This window comes from Bombus flavifrons, chromosome 3 (assembly GCF_040668555.2).
Source record: "Bombus flavifrons isolate JBK064 chromosome 3, iyBomFlav1_principal, whole genome shotgun sequence".
Lineage (NCBI taxonomy): Eukaryota > Metazoa > Arthropoda > Insecta > Hymenoptera > Apidae > Bombus > Bombus flavifrons.
The window spans coordinates 6,919,582-6,935,406 of NC_138444.1; the positions used below are offsets into that span (position 1 = coordinate 6,919,582).

Here is a 15,825-nt window from a genome sequence, read left to right on the forward strand (position 1 = left end):
TCTACTGAACAAAACCGGGGAAACCATTTATCTCGATTTCAACACACGAGCTATTTCGCTGACGAAGATAATTCCCAAATTCGAAGAAAGCGTGCGCCTTCAGCTTATATAACAGTTGGCGAAATGCAACCGAAGCTTAATCAAACTGGACTAACACGCACGTGCTATGGATGCTATAATGCCGGCAATGTTGGTCAGGTTATCCGAAGCCAACTAAATTCGTTACCATAAGCAGTTAGAAAGCTTGTTTCACTCAAAGGTTATTTTCCGTTTTTTTTTTTTTTTTTTTTTTTTATTCACTTTTACGTTCGAATCTACTCCGTCTTATCTATCGTAATAAATCGCTGTGCTGATGATAATTTAAGCATCATAATATGATCACACGTGTTGCTCTACGACTCACTATTTTTCTGTCATTTGCGAACATGTAACAAAAAATGTTTTAAGCCGTCGAGGTGTCAAGTGTGCTACAAATGACGACAAAAAATGTCCGAAAACACTTTGTTTTCATAGCGAAACCAGGCTCACCTTAGGCAACATAAATAGGACCATATGTTGTATTTTTTCATGAAATTGGATTTTGCGACAAATTCCAAAAGCATATTACACGATATTTTTAGCTTCTCGATATTACGTTTAATACTAGGTAGGTAGTGGAAATAATATTTCATTCGTTGATACATTTCAGAATATTACATACATGTCAGAAAGAGAGAATTACTGGCAGCGTGTAGTGTTATACACCCAGACACACTAATAACAGCAAGTCATTCAAACCTCTGCAAAAAAGCAAAATGTTGTATTATAGAAGGCGATATGCAATTTGAACAATTTGCAAGTATACTGACATTATAAACCTGGTATCGAGTTCATACCATAAAATAAAATATCAAGTAGTATGCTTTTTTAATTTGCCGTTAAGTTTCCTACACTTTCATAAAGAAAAACAACATATGGTCCTATTTATGTTACCCAAGCTGACCTTGGTTTCGTTCTGAAAACAAAGTATTTTCGGGATTCTTTTTATCGTCATTTGCAGTACACTCGACGCTATTAAAGTACTGTTCAAAACACTTTTTATTACATGGTGACAAATGACAGAAAAATAGTGAATCGCGTTATAGTGAACACTTTTGTATGTACACAGATTATTACAAAAAGTTATTCCTTTCATAATAATGATATCAACCGTAAAATATCTATAAATATATAAGTTTAAGAAAATTATATTTGCTCAGTATATGTTTAATGAATCTATCAGATAAATTTTCAAGAATATTTTACTGTTTGATATTTGCCATTAATAATCGATGATAGTAGTTGATTTGTGTGACTATATGGTATTAGGTGGAAAGGAGGAAATAAAACTTTTATTAATATAATACAAATTTTAAACAGTCGAAGTACAAAAATTTATTACATAATTCATTTATTTCCTATATACATATTTTTCATATAAACTATTCTTGTAATAAAGATTTATATTTTCCAATGATTTTTGACTACATGGCTGTTAAAGTTTGTTTTTATACCTTACAACATAAAGCTTCGTGATCAAACGATAGCCAGTATGAATAACAAATATCAGGTCTACATGATTCAACAAAAGTTACGTTTATTTAAACAGTTAATTCAGCTTGCTTTACGTCATATTGTAAAGTACGATATATACTGCTATTAACAGTAATCATGGATCGAAGTTCACTATTCTCTTTTAATTATCTCCTTATGCAAATATGGTCATGTTTTTTTTAATTTGATAGCCTGTATATTCACTGATCCGTAAAATTAATTGTCAAATTAAGACATTAAAACACTGTTATTAGTTATTTTAAATATGATACGTATCTATTTTTATCATTTTCAAAAGATCATAAATTCAATTTATATCATTCATAATTGCTTGGAAAAAATTAACCATCCTTGACCGATTTGCGATATAGAGGACGCATATAACGCCGTGGGGCTAATTAGCGGTGTAAGCAAATAAATTTTTACGATGAAGGAGTGGTAGTTACGCAGGCTCTCTTCTGTTCTTAATCGATTAGCGGTTAAAGCGTGCGCCAGACCTTCGGCCATAGCAATGTTGGTTTCGCGCGTGTAACACTGGGGACTCATCGATTCGTCATTTTATTGCTTTGGATCAATTGCGCAGATTGAAGAATCGTGTGTCATTTGAAATTCAACATTCGATTTAATTCAATGAGTTTTACGTTGTTAATTTTTATAGGAAGTTGTTTTCTTCCAACTTAATCTTGTTGCAACATTTGGATTCCTTCTTTTACCTCATCATAATTCTTTTTGGTTAAGAAATTTTGCAACTATTTGTAGAAGAACGTACTTTATCCTTTTACTAAAAATATTTGCTTCTCCTAAAATTAAAGATTTTGTTTCCTTTTATATATATATATATATATATATATATATATATATATATATATATATATTTGGAACTTAATTTCTTAAAAGCAATCGTCAATAAAAATTGGAATGTATTACATTGAATAGATGAATCTTGATGTAGTGATTATATTTTAGAAGTTTGAAAAATTTTAACTTCAATAAGAATTGTTGATAAAGATATTTGAATAAAAGGCAGTAAATATTGCAGCATGTAAAAAAGAGTTACTCAACCGCATTAACACCTCCATTAGCATCGTAATTATCACTCGTAGTGACAAATGGGTCAAACAGTAGTTTTCAAGTTTCAAACACGTATGATTAACGACATATTTTCAACTTTACTTTTACTATGAATAACATACAGTATATGAACATAATTCCACCATTATCGAAAACATGTTTCGATATAAAGAATTAAAAAATGGAGAAATAGGAAGTATCTTGAAATTTTCCAAATGTCATCGCCTAAAAAAAGAATTTCTTTCGATCTACCTTATCTTCCCCGGAAAAAAGCACAAAACTTTTATCTCTCCCCGTTTTTTCTCCGCAAGTACGAATATCAATCTACGACAGCCTGATAAGGCCACTCACTTTGCTCCATAAATTTTTAAACACCTCGCGTGTGACTCAGTAAGTCCACAATCATTCTTCCGCAAACGCACAGACTTATACAGGTATTCAACTTTTAACGCTTCTTATATGTTTAAGATTCATGCTGTATACTAATTTTTTGCTAGCTGTACATTTGTAGAACATCTTTTGTAATTTTTATAATTATAATACATGTCCAAATTTGTTTCAATCTAGCTGACATTCAGATGTTTTCAAAATGTTACAAACTTGTATCTTCCGCATAACCTGCTCTCGAGACATATGAACTTACAAATTGAAGCGAGCAATACAAGGAATTAGCTGAATTGACTGCTCGGAACTGACCGAGTGTTTTAGAAACGTTGGAAAACTGCGTATTCGGATTATGATTATCAGAAATTTTCTTTTTGTGTCTCTACGGTGTACACCGAGCAACGTTAATGCTGGCGACATGTCGAATTTGAACGTTCATATCTCGATAACAGATGGTGCGAAAGACACGAATTGGGAACGTGTTTTGGAAACGTCTCAATGTCAGCTAGCAAGAGCACGTAATAAAAATACAGTTTCCCGTTAAAAAATTGTAATATGAGCTTCACAGTACATTTCAAAGTTTGACATGGGTACAGTATATGTCCCCGTCGATTTCATGCAACATTGTCTGAAACATTTTTTCGTATCATTCGTATTTTTCCATGTGTTTGAGCATTCAAGGTTAAACATGACTGTATATATATATTTATACTGTATACCTATTTATCTATCTATATATATACATACGATACATAATTGTATATTAAATGCACGTAAGATATAATGTTATAATTCTTATGTAATAATGTGTTATACATACAACGTTAAATCTATGGTAAATGTCCAAATATTAGGTTGTCCGAAAAGTTTCTTTCGTTTTATAGGAAAATAATAGATGCACAACATTTTTTGTTCTATATTATTTTATAGAATTATGTGTAATCCATTTTGTTCTATTGAAACAAATGTAACAGGAATATAAAACAAAAAATGTTACGCATCCATTATTTTCTTATAAAACGAAAAAAAACTTTTCCTACCTACCTAATATTTACCAGTATATGTGATTACCTCCAACCTAATATTTTCAGTGAGTCGCTATATATATTTCACGAAACTAATCTCAAAGTCATTAACGTAAAATCTTTTAAAAACATATGAATTTGCTGGTAGCTAGATGTGATTAAATCATAGAATACAGTATGAGGTGTTAGCTATTATTATCGTTTCGACTAATTGCATGTCCTTTCTGGCGAACATATAACATAACATCGCATCGTGTGCGTATTGCTTTTTCCACTCTCGTTGAGCCTCGGAGGTAGTCGAGTTCTGGAGAGAGGAACGTCGTCAGTTCAGTCAGTCGAGTCAGTTTACTTTGAACCGTCGCGTCGTACAGTGTGGATTTCCTTCGCGTTCTCTCAGTCGACGCGTTATTTATAAACTTCGCCGTCGATTCATCAGGCTTTCTCAAACCGACCGAAAGTATGCGGTGATTTCAGTGGCGCATTTCAGTGGCGCATTTCAGTGGCGCATTTCAGTGGCGCGTTTCAATGATATCGAACCGGTGCCGTAATTCCGTTCTGTTGGTATAAATTAAGAAAATTGTTCCGTTTCACGAGGATCGTTGCTCAACCATGCCATCCAGGCAAGGTAAAAATCCTCTCTGTTGTATACTTACTACCGTCTTCTTGTGTATGAATGTATGTACATATTTTGCTGCGCGTGCGACGAACTATCGTGACGAATGGAAACGTGCAAGATTTAATTAGCGTGTCGTTTATGGGCATATAGGGTGTTTCAAGCATAGAATTAATTATTTTAACAGTGTTTTTATACTTGATAAAGTGAATATTTGAAAGTTGTATACTTACTATCGTCTTCTTGATGAATGGAAACGTACAAGATTTAATTGAAAAATTCTTTGCGGGTATAAATATATATAGGGTGATCTAAAAATCAGTCCCCCTGACTTTTCAGATACGATCGACGGACAAATGAATGTTTTGAACAAAACTTAATCAACTTTCAATCGACTGCAAATTGCAGTATGAAGAACTTTTTAATATTGCAACTTTATAGTCGATTGAAAGTTGATTAACTTTTGTTCCAAACATTCTTTTGTTTATCGATTGGAAGTGTTTGAAAAATCGGGGGGGAGGGACTAATTTTTAGACCATCCTGTGCATATAGGGGTGTCCAAATATAGAATTAATTAGTCTGAGGATGTATTTATACTTGATGAATTGAGTGTTTAAAAATCGTATATTTACTATCATTTTTTTTATACACTGCTGCACATGCGACTTTTGATTTGTGGATCTACAAGACACAGCCGAATAACACGAGAAAGCCGACATGACGTGATTTCTTATGGAAAAATAAGAAAATAATAAAGAATAAAAATTTCTCATTTTTGGTTTAGTTTTCGAGAAAATCGAGTTTGAAAATTCATCAAGCATACTTGAACATAGCTAATTACTATGATATGGATATGAGTAAACAATCAATAGGATGTTATTGTAGAAGCGAAAGTAAGTAAAACATATGAAATGCAATTTTTTCGTTTGACGCTTTATTTTCAAGAAAATAGAGTCCGAACATGTTTATATTCGACTTATTTTCACACGTAGAATGACCTCCTGTCGATTATTTAATCCTCTGTAATCCGGAATTAGCCATGTTCAAATATACTTGATAAATTTTCAAAATCGATTTTCTCATAAACTAACCGGAGAATGAAAAAAGTTTTATTCTATATTTTTTTTCTATTTTCCTACAAGGAATCATGTTCTGCACGCTTTTACATGTTATTCGGCCGCATCCTGTATAAGGTGTCCCCACATAGAATTAACTACAGCGATGTACATTTTATATTATGATAAATTTATCGAACGATTCACACGACAGAACAAACACGAACGTAGAAATGCGGAGCATGGCTGTAAAGTGTGCGCACACGGAATGTTCCAAGTATTTACGTATAGGGGAGTGAATCAAGGATACGCTTCGATAACTGGATGCATTGTTATGTGCTCAACATCCTCGCTTATATAGGGTGTTCTAGTAATCCTAGTATAATAGGTAAGGGGATGATACTTAGTTAAGAAAAAATATGTCAAAAATGTAGAATAAAATTTGTTCATAAGACGCTTCATTCTCGAGAAAATGGAATTTGAAAATTAATCAAGTACGTGCTTCAGCCCTAGCGATATTTCTTTACATTTGTATTTGTTTGTAAGTGAATTAATATGGAATACGCATACCATGCGTTGCTGAAGGATAATGACGCGTATCAATTTCTTGAAAGCTTGATTCTAAATTCCGGTATAGTGTACGGATTATGTTCACGCAAGCGAAAATAAAATAGAAAAAGGGGAAATTACACTGTAAGGATGAGGTAGACGCGTCCAGAGACTGCATTTCCTCTGCGAAGGATACAGTTAATTTCGAATGTAGCCTAGTAGAGGAGCATGGCTAGCGGTTTACCATAATTCAACGAGAAAGAAAAACACAGACTCGGATATGCTCCCGGCTTATTTAAAATGCTACCTCCGTTATGGTTGTCGGTCGGTTAGCTTCGTTTTAGAAAGATATTAATTATAGTGCTAATTATTGTAACCGCGTGCAATGCTTATTCGTTATTGTATTTAATCGTGGAAATACGATATTCCATTGCATAATGAAAAAATTGCGATTCCTCTGTGTTTAAGAAAGCACATAATAAAATTTAAATGTTTATCATTTACAATAAAATCATATATCATACTATTATCTGTACTACTTATAATAGATCACACTAATTATTAAATTAATTATCATGGAATATTTCTAATATGTACTAGCTTATGTGAAATAATTATAAAAAGAAGTTATCGTCAATCAATCATAAAACAAATATTCCATTGTATCGTCATGCATCATACACATTAAAAGGTACTGTAAAAGTAGTGCAAAAAACACAAGACAGCTTAGTATTCATAGATTTTAACAATTCTTTACAAGTTAATATCTTAAGAACAAAATTAATCTAAAATTAAAGCGAAAAAGTTAAAGATGTAATTCAAGAATAAAAGTCATTAGATTTCATAAATTCTATAATTAAGTTTAACTCAAAATCGTCCTTATTCGAATAATTTCCATTAATGAAAAGAGAAACGTAGTGTGTAGAAGGTGAAGAGTGGTAAACAGCCAATTATCCAGGTTTTTGAAATACCTCAAAGTTGCTCGAGTGACAAACACACCGCGTATAAGTTGGTAATTTGAGGAAGTTGTAAAGGGACGAGAAGCTTGGCACGATGAATGCTGCAACACGTTAACTTCCCTGTTTCGTTATTTTCGTATGTTATTACGTGTGCAGACGCGTATTACGGATGCGCTTCGTTACACAGTCGCGCACGCTTGCTCTTCGAATATTCTCCCTTATGCATCTCTTCTTTCTTCTCTCCTCCTCTTTCTTTTTTTCTTTTTCCTTTTTATTGCGAACGCAAGCATCCTTTTCGCTTTATATTAAAGACGGTTTTGATCTAATCAAGATCTGAAGAGTATGGGAGATCGTTAGTTCAAGTAGTACCGAATAATTGTTTAATCAATAGTGCATGAAATTCATTTGATTAAAATTTCTATAATTTAGCAGTAGAACTATCAAAGCGATCGGAGTGAGCAATTTGTAATTTTTCATAGGTATTTTATAGATTTAGAACATCAGTGTTTAATTTCCTGTAGAAACGTTAGAGATATAGATTACCAGTTTCTAGCATTTCATAGAGATTATATAGGTTTATCAATCTCTATTTTTCCATAGAAACGAGATCGAATGTTTCTTTCTGAAACTGTTTGTGAATGATATCGTCCAAGTTCGATTCAGGTCGACATTAGCGTTAATCAAGCTCTCACGATGCCCTAATACTGATTATTAACCTTGGCTTTTCTCGACTACGAGCTAATTCGATCATCGCTCATGGAATAATCGCTCCCCCTGTACTAGGGATCTGACCCTGTGTATAGGCAGAGTGATGTTAATTACCAATATCTACAGTGACTTTAACAAGCAAAACATAAAAACATAGCCTCCAAACGATTCGACAAATGAATAGAACAGTAGCCGTGGTTTCAAAAGAATTTTCAAATTTTTCTGCGTTATCACAATTTCGGTTGCAAGCGAAGTTGTAAACGTTTCGTGGCTGACTGATTCACGTAAATTTCGTCGGAGCACCGGTTAAAATGAGATCTCAGCGACGAGGCAACTTGACTGCCTCGAGATGAAACATGGCACTGAAATTTGTCGGAATCTTTACGCCCCGAATATTTCAAGTCTTTTCCTGTGTCACTCCACTCGCTATTCTCATCCATTTTCCAAGCTTTTGTTGGAATTTCAGTTACCCGAAATTTACTTACTACTCGCAATGAAAAGAATTCGGAAAACAAGAAGTGGCTTGACAGAAAATTTGTATAATAAGACATTGAGCTTTATGAAAAATACTATAATATTCTCATTTAACTCGATAAATTCATATTTACTACTCCGATTCTGAGTTATGATACTCTTCATACAAAATTCACGAGCAAGATTTATTTAGTATTTTGTTGTTATTAGTCAAACAAATTTCAACAAGAGCCATGCACGTTATTTCATCGATAAAGTCATAAGCTTTGAGATAATACATTATTAATGATAAAGGAAAAGAAAGAAGCAATAATTATCTTTACAACAATATCCTTTTTGAAACTTCAATGAACTTTATACTTCAATTGTAGTGATGCAATTGAGATATGTCACTTTTGATGTAAACCAACAAGACCAAACATAACGTTGCTACAACGGTACAAGTGTCTTCGTGTTAGAATTTTAATTAGCCGGAAACTTATTTAATACTTACGATGAAAGGAATTTGGAAAACAGGAAATGGCTTGGAAGAAGAAGGAGAAAAAGAGAGAGGGATAATTGTAATAATCATGGCTTCTCTATTCAGCCTCTTGGCCAGCAACTCGTGATTTGTCATACTACGGTGCTTCGAGTAATTAAAGGATCGACTAATTAGATGATCTTATCCTTAGTAGTACTGTGTCTTGTTTAAGCTTTTGAGGTCTTTCCAAAGATTACTCGAAAGTAATTCTACGATTGTTTTAGTTGTGTTCAGTTGAACTTCTATAATATGGTTTGCATCAGATAAAGAATTAAATAAAATTTGCTGTAATTACTCTCATTGCAAGTTGCATGAATAAAGCTGAAAAGAATAGACAACGATTGTAAACGAAGACAGAAATTGGCATAGCTGCACAAAGTTGCATACATCCTTCAATTCAAGAGGCTGTGTTCCCGAACAAAAGAGCTTTTTGTCAAGACTTGTTTTACCATCGATCCGGACTCAAATCCTTTCTTTTCGTTCAGAACCCTCGTTCGCGATCTATACACATAAACCCTGCCCTGTACTATTTTTATTCGACGATTTCTCTCTCACATCTTTTTACAGTGCATTACTTCCTGTTCCTCTCTTCTTGTTCATAGAACCTTTACGATAAATCAATGAAAAGAAATTTCGCAAGTCATTTAATCATAGATAGTAAATGGTAATAAATATGGAAAACACAAATTGCGTTGGTTTCATGTAAATTTTTTATTCACGCTACGCGGAATACTGATGAATTGTGATTACAATCTTATATTTCTAATGCATATTTTATAATATCTGCGATGTAATGAATATAATTATTTTTCGAAAGGAACGATAACGATATAATGTATAAAATGTGTTACATGATAAGACGACTACCTTTTTTATTTATTCCCTTACATCCGATTGATCGAAGAAATTTGCACCTATAAGTCTTTTGTATCTTATATGCATTTGCATATTTTAGACTTACACAGCGTGTAATTGTAAGTATTCCATTGAATATGAAATAAAATCTAATTATGTATCAGTTAATGAAATCATGATTACTGTATCTCCATGAGTTAATATTAGAAAACTCAGTTATTTCTAATGTAATTAAAAAATTATTTGCTTAAAAAATGACGACATGTCCCATATGAAAGTTTGCTAATCTCCAAGATAATACTATGTATTTACATTCTCTTAATTACGATAGCCAATATAAAGAAAGCACCTATATCTACGATATAAATTTATTGATTTATCGCTCCATAGGCAAATTCAGTCAATTTTATATTATACCGTACGATTATTAAAAATTCGATATCTTCATAGGTATATAAAGTTTTAGTGTATTAAGTATAGGTATTCTGCGGCCACGACAGAGCAAAGAGTCAATTTGATCAAGATTCCTTGTTTACTTTTTTCTTCTATATAATTCTGTTGCTCGACAAATATTTGTACGATTTTGAAACGTAGTGACGTGACCTACCACAACACAACTCTGAACAATGTATGACGTCATGGCCTAAAGGGTTTCTTGTCCAAGGCCAATGGGAGAAGCTTGGCCTAATTGCAACGTTGTATCTTAAATTCTGAAAAGAATACTTCTAACAAACATTCTGACTTTCGTCCTTGCAATTCTAGGTAGACTCAAGAGAAAAAAAATCATTTTTATATTATATATATCAGGATGCCCGAAAGTTTCTTTCGTTTTATTAGGAAATAATAGCTCCACAACATTATTTGTTTTATATTATTTTTTCAAATTATGTATGATCCATTTTATTCTATTGCAACAAGAAGAAACTTTTGAGACAACCTTAATACGTTATATTATATATATCATATTTTATATTATATCATTTTTATTACATAAAATAGGTATTTTTCCTTTTATTATCGATATATTAGTCTTTCTTCTTTATATTGAAATTTCTTAATATAAATAATTTGTAAATATATTTATAAAGAATGATCTAATTTATAAACGAAAAATGTAGAATTAATCTTTCTTAGAATTTTTCTGGTATTAGTTTTTTCTTTTGATATTAAAATTAATTTGTTTGTGATTATTAATCTTCGAGGAGAGAAAATTATAATGGCTGAAAATCTGGGATATACATTCTTCTTCGGACGTTTAAAAATCTGACAATTTATCTAAAAGCTTTCGCATTCAGCCTCTAAAGTAACCCAAAAGTGTAAACAAAACTGGAAAATAGCGGAGCATTATATCGCAACGTTTCCTGCACACATATAATTGAAAAATGAGATATTCAAAATTAAGTTTTGCTGTGAATATAATTGGAAAAATATCTTTTTAAATTAAATTTCAATTATGAATTTATAACTTGTCTAAAATTATCGGACGATAATTTCTGCGTTATGCAACGTTTAATACGATAAATTGACATTAATTCGCTGATTTATCGAAATTCAATATTGGTCTTAACCCACATCTATATTTAGGGAATTACTTTGTGCTCTAGAGTATAAGATAAAATATTGGCTAAATTATTAAATCACTAAGTTACTAAATTATTAAATTTCGGATTAATGGTACAAAATTTTTTCACTCAGAATTATTTATTAAAGATTATTGTAATATATAAATATATAATTACTAATTATTAAATTACTAAGTTAGTAAATCGTTAAATGTTAGCTCAATGTCGACGATGAATTATAATAATCTTTTCCATTCCAAAGAGTTTCCTCGATCGCAATTAAATTCTTTATAAAACTTTCGATGTACAATAGACACACTTTACTTTCAATCTCTTTATCAAAGCAAGGAACAAAACGCATTAGCCCATTTATTTCGATCGTGCCGTAAAATTGAGTGTATTATACGGATACCGCACATAAATTCAAGGACGTAATGAAAACCGTAACCAGGTCGATCTCCAGTAACCTCGTGTCGACGACAAATTACTATTTGTAATCTTTCATTGCCAAACGCGATATTAAACCTCTATCATCGTTATCAATCTTCATTTATTATCATTCATTCCATTTAATAATTCATTATTTATATAACGCCAGATATACGTAGGTAAGCGTTGATTAAAATAAGGATAGCTGATACTGAAAGCAAATACGTACCATAAAATCTACAAATTTTATTTTCTATTTACTTTATGTTTCTTATAATATCCACATCTTTTAAAAAATCTTTCAAAAATATTCCTCCAGTTTTATTTCACTCTTTTTCCTTTAAAAAGTAGATATTTCTTTCCTTAGAAATTGTTGTTTATTTACCGAAATATTTCTTTCTTTCGATAAAAATTGCCTCATTCCCCTGATACGACTAAAAACTAGGCGATCGATAAGATGATGTCGAACCGAAAGGAAAAATTTCTCGGTGTCTGCCGAGTATGTTGACCCGCGCTGGTTCGTTGAAAGCCATCAGACTACCCAGAAGATGATTCCATGAATGACACACTCACACGTTCACACCGTTTGCGAATCTATTTCACTTGGTAAGGGTATTGAAAAGATGAATTGCTCAACGTGTTGCTACAGAAAGAAGCTCATTTTCCTACACAATCATGTTGCCGGGCCTCTTTGAGACGCTCCGGAGAACTACTTCGAGGAACCAGTTAAGAGGTTCCAGGCGAGAGGTCAACTCGCACCCTATTTCCTCTAAAGTACACTATCGTTCATAAGTATTACATCAGGACATCTGTTGGATTCATAATATACACGTGTTAATTGAAAAAATCAATCGGTCAGAATTTTTTACTTATGAACAATTGGCGAAAATTTGTGTTTAGGTCTTAGACTAAGTTTAGAACATTTATATTCATTAAAATGTGTTTATACACGTAGAAACAAGTGTTTATTGATTTTGTTATTGGATTAAAATGAAACATGTTCCTGCATAGGAAGTTGGGAAAATTGATCGTAACATAGTATCGTGTGGTTACGTAACACAAGTGTTTCGTAAACTATCGACAACCTGTCGATAGCTGTCAGTCACGTAGAAGTGAGCATCATTTTGTAATAGAAAATATTATCTTACTTGCTGAAGCTTTCCACATAAATTGGACATTTCAATAAGAGCGAACTACATATATATGTGAAACGAAATCAAAAAATTTCTTTTGACTATAAATTAAGCCTTTGCATCAAATCAATATTAATAAATGATAAATAACTGTGATATTTTACGCGTTTACTCGAAGTTTAAAGATACAGAGGTACAAAAAAGGGAATGTATGTACTACACGAAAATATATAAAATGTATAAAACGAGTCTTTCTACTTAAATTGTATTTCTATAGTTATGCCCATAAAAATATAAATTTCCATAAAAATCCGCAGTCTGATAATAAAAATCTTTATTGTTGGCGAATCCATCACCTATTGTCGAATCAACTACAAAAGACACATGGCTTTTCTTTAGGACGTTGGCATCACGTACAAAAATTGACAAGTTTCAAGAAACAAAATTTCAGTCCTAACGAAGAACCACATCTCTGTTCAGCAGACAAGATGTTAACAAACTGCTATGTATTCTTCCAACAGAATATTTCTAGAATCATGAAACAGTTCATATTTTTATACAGTGTCATCGTTCTTGCTCCTATAAATAAAGATATAATTACGATTGGAAAATTGGGTCAGAAAGATATTTCTTCTCGGGCCGAAAAGATGAGGACGAAGCGCATAGTTGGTTCCAAAAGGAATTCGATACACGTAAAGTTCTTACTTCTTCCTCGGCAATTCGTGTACGAGGTTGCTTTTAAGGTCATCCATTTCCTCGGTTGTTGTATTCCCAGCATTGTTCTTGCTGCATCGCGACACATATTCCCGCCAAACAGATTTCTGATCTCTTGCTATTGCTTGTGCCTTAATGAACAATATGTTTAAAAGTAGTTTGCCTCTATCCTTTCTCTTGACAACAGTTTCAAGCTGTTAAGGACCAAGCAACAGTTCATCATAATGTTACGCGTACTTCAATTTCTTTAAATTTCATAAAATTGTAGAAGTTAGATGGAAGAAACGGTGATGACAAAAGTATTAAGCAAATCTTTCGAATTCTCCTTCAAAACTACAACGTTAAAGCACGGAATTCGATAATGTAAAATGATCGAAAAAGATTTGCTAGCGAAATGTTGCGTAAACAGCATTGGCTTATAATGGATTAAGATGAAATGTAATGTTTTAAATGATAATATAAAAAGCATGATTATCTGCTTAGATAGAGAAAGAAATCTCGTGCATTCCGATTGATTGCACTTACCTTAATCGAAAAATCATGATAAGGAAAATTAGGTAATGTGCCTTTTTTGTTGCTTTTACGGAAATGTACCCTAATGTACTGTACATGACTTGTATAAGAAAAACACTTGAATAATGTATATTGGAAAATGTTCTACGATGTGTATATAATCCGAAGGTTGCCTTATCGTTAACCGACGTTTATCTGCAGGTTTTAAATGGATTTTCCTTGGAAATTTATTTCGTATGTGTAGATATCGACACAAAATAAAGACTTTACTTGTTAATTTATAAATATATGTTACCCTGAATAATAATAGATAAGTAGATTCATGAATGTGGATAATAGGGATTATTTAAAGAACTATCCGTTTTTAAATCAGTCTTTAAATATCACAAAGAATTATCTTATATTTTTGCTTAACGTTTCACACCACAGTTTTCTACAGGTTACGGAAAGTAAATATTCCTTCCTATAGTGTAATTATGTACTTTACAAAGAGAAAGGTGAATACACGTAAAATTCCTTTTATCATACTCGTGCTATAAACACTACATAAAAATAACATTCTTGTGTAACCACATCAACATTGACTACGTTATTTTTATATGAAACTATGAACTTTGTTTGTCTCGTTGCTATCAAGACCGATTATCACAATCGAGGTTGTCGACGCTACTCTCTATATGTTTCATTTGTTAAATAAACTATTTAGTTAAACAACTAATGATACTGCGTATACATATTGATTTTGATATTGAGAATTTTATTCTCGGTTATTTTGTTTTATTATGTCAGATTAAAATAAGAATTATCAATTTCGAAATTCCGAAAGTTTTAGAATAAAACTGTTATAATTTTATTTCATCGTTTATAAATTGCCTTGAAATAATTCACGTTAGTCACATTTATTCGTACCTTCCAATGTTATCGACATTCTTTATCGTGATCGTAACACACAAAACACAGACATTCCAACACGTTTCTGTCGAGCATGATGTCACTAATATGGAAGATGATCGAAAAAAAATAGCCCGATCAAAGATAAACTTTTTTCCACTTTTTACCAATCAACGATGAATCAACATGTATATTTTAAATAGCAATAAAGGTGATCGTAGTTACTTATCCTTCCATCTCGGTAAAATATCGTACCTTTTTATATGGAGATGTCGGGTTAAAAATTTTAAAAATTTGGAGACAAATGATGCACCAGTGAGAGAAGATCAAGCAAATGCAATCATGTTTTTACTCTTGGGCGCAAGCTGATAATCGTGACATAATGAAACAAAACGAACGTGGTGATTCATCTGGAATTGTTTTTCATCGACTGCTTTTTTTTTCCTTCTTTTCTTTCTTCATAGCCGATTATGTAAAGACGATGATTAATCGTTGACGTCCCAGCGTCACGAGACATCGATCTATCAACGAATTGCATTTCGTGTATTTTTAGTCTTTCCAGTTAAGTTTACAAGCGGAGTTTACTTTCTCTACTTTTACATTTATTTTCCTTATTAACGTTTAATTGGTCTTACGCAATGGAAATTAATGCAGTTGGGACTTATTCAACTACTTTATTTAGTTATATTGGGAACAAAGTAATTAAAGATCGGAATTTTCCAGACAAGTAGACTTTAAAAGGAAATGACAAAAATCGGAATATTTTGTCTTCATGGTTCATGTGAAATGTACATATAT

General features: G+C 32.2%; 1 protein-coding gene across 5 annotated transcripts in view; it reads left to right on the plus strand.

Annotated features, from left to right (window-relative positions):
* The window catches only part of Synd (protein kinase C and casein kinase substrate in neurons protein Synd), a 59,584-nt gene that overhangs the window by 26,315 nt on the left and 17,444 nt on the right, over positions 1-15,825 (plus strand). Inside the window, exons 1-2 of one of the 5 annotated variants that reach the window (XM_069110529.1) lie at positions 4,546-4,677; positions 5,935-6,108. The exons of 3 other annotated variants lie outside the window; for them this stretch is intronic. The gene's annotated coding sequence lies outside the window, so the exon portion shown is untranslated. Of the gene's footprint in view, positions 1-4,545; positions 4,678-5,934; positions 6,109-15,825 lie in introns of those variants that run through there. One more of the 5 variants, XM_069110528.1, reaches the window with a different exon arrangement.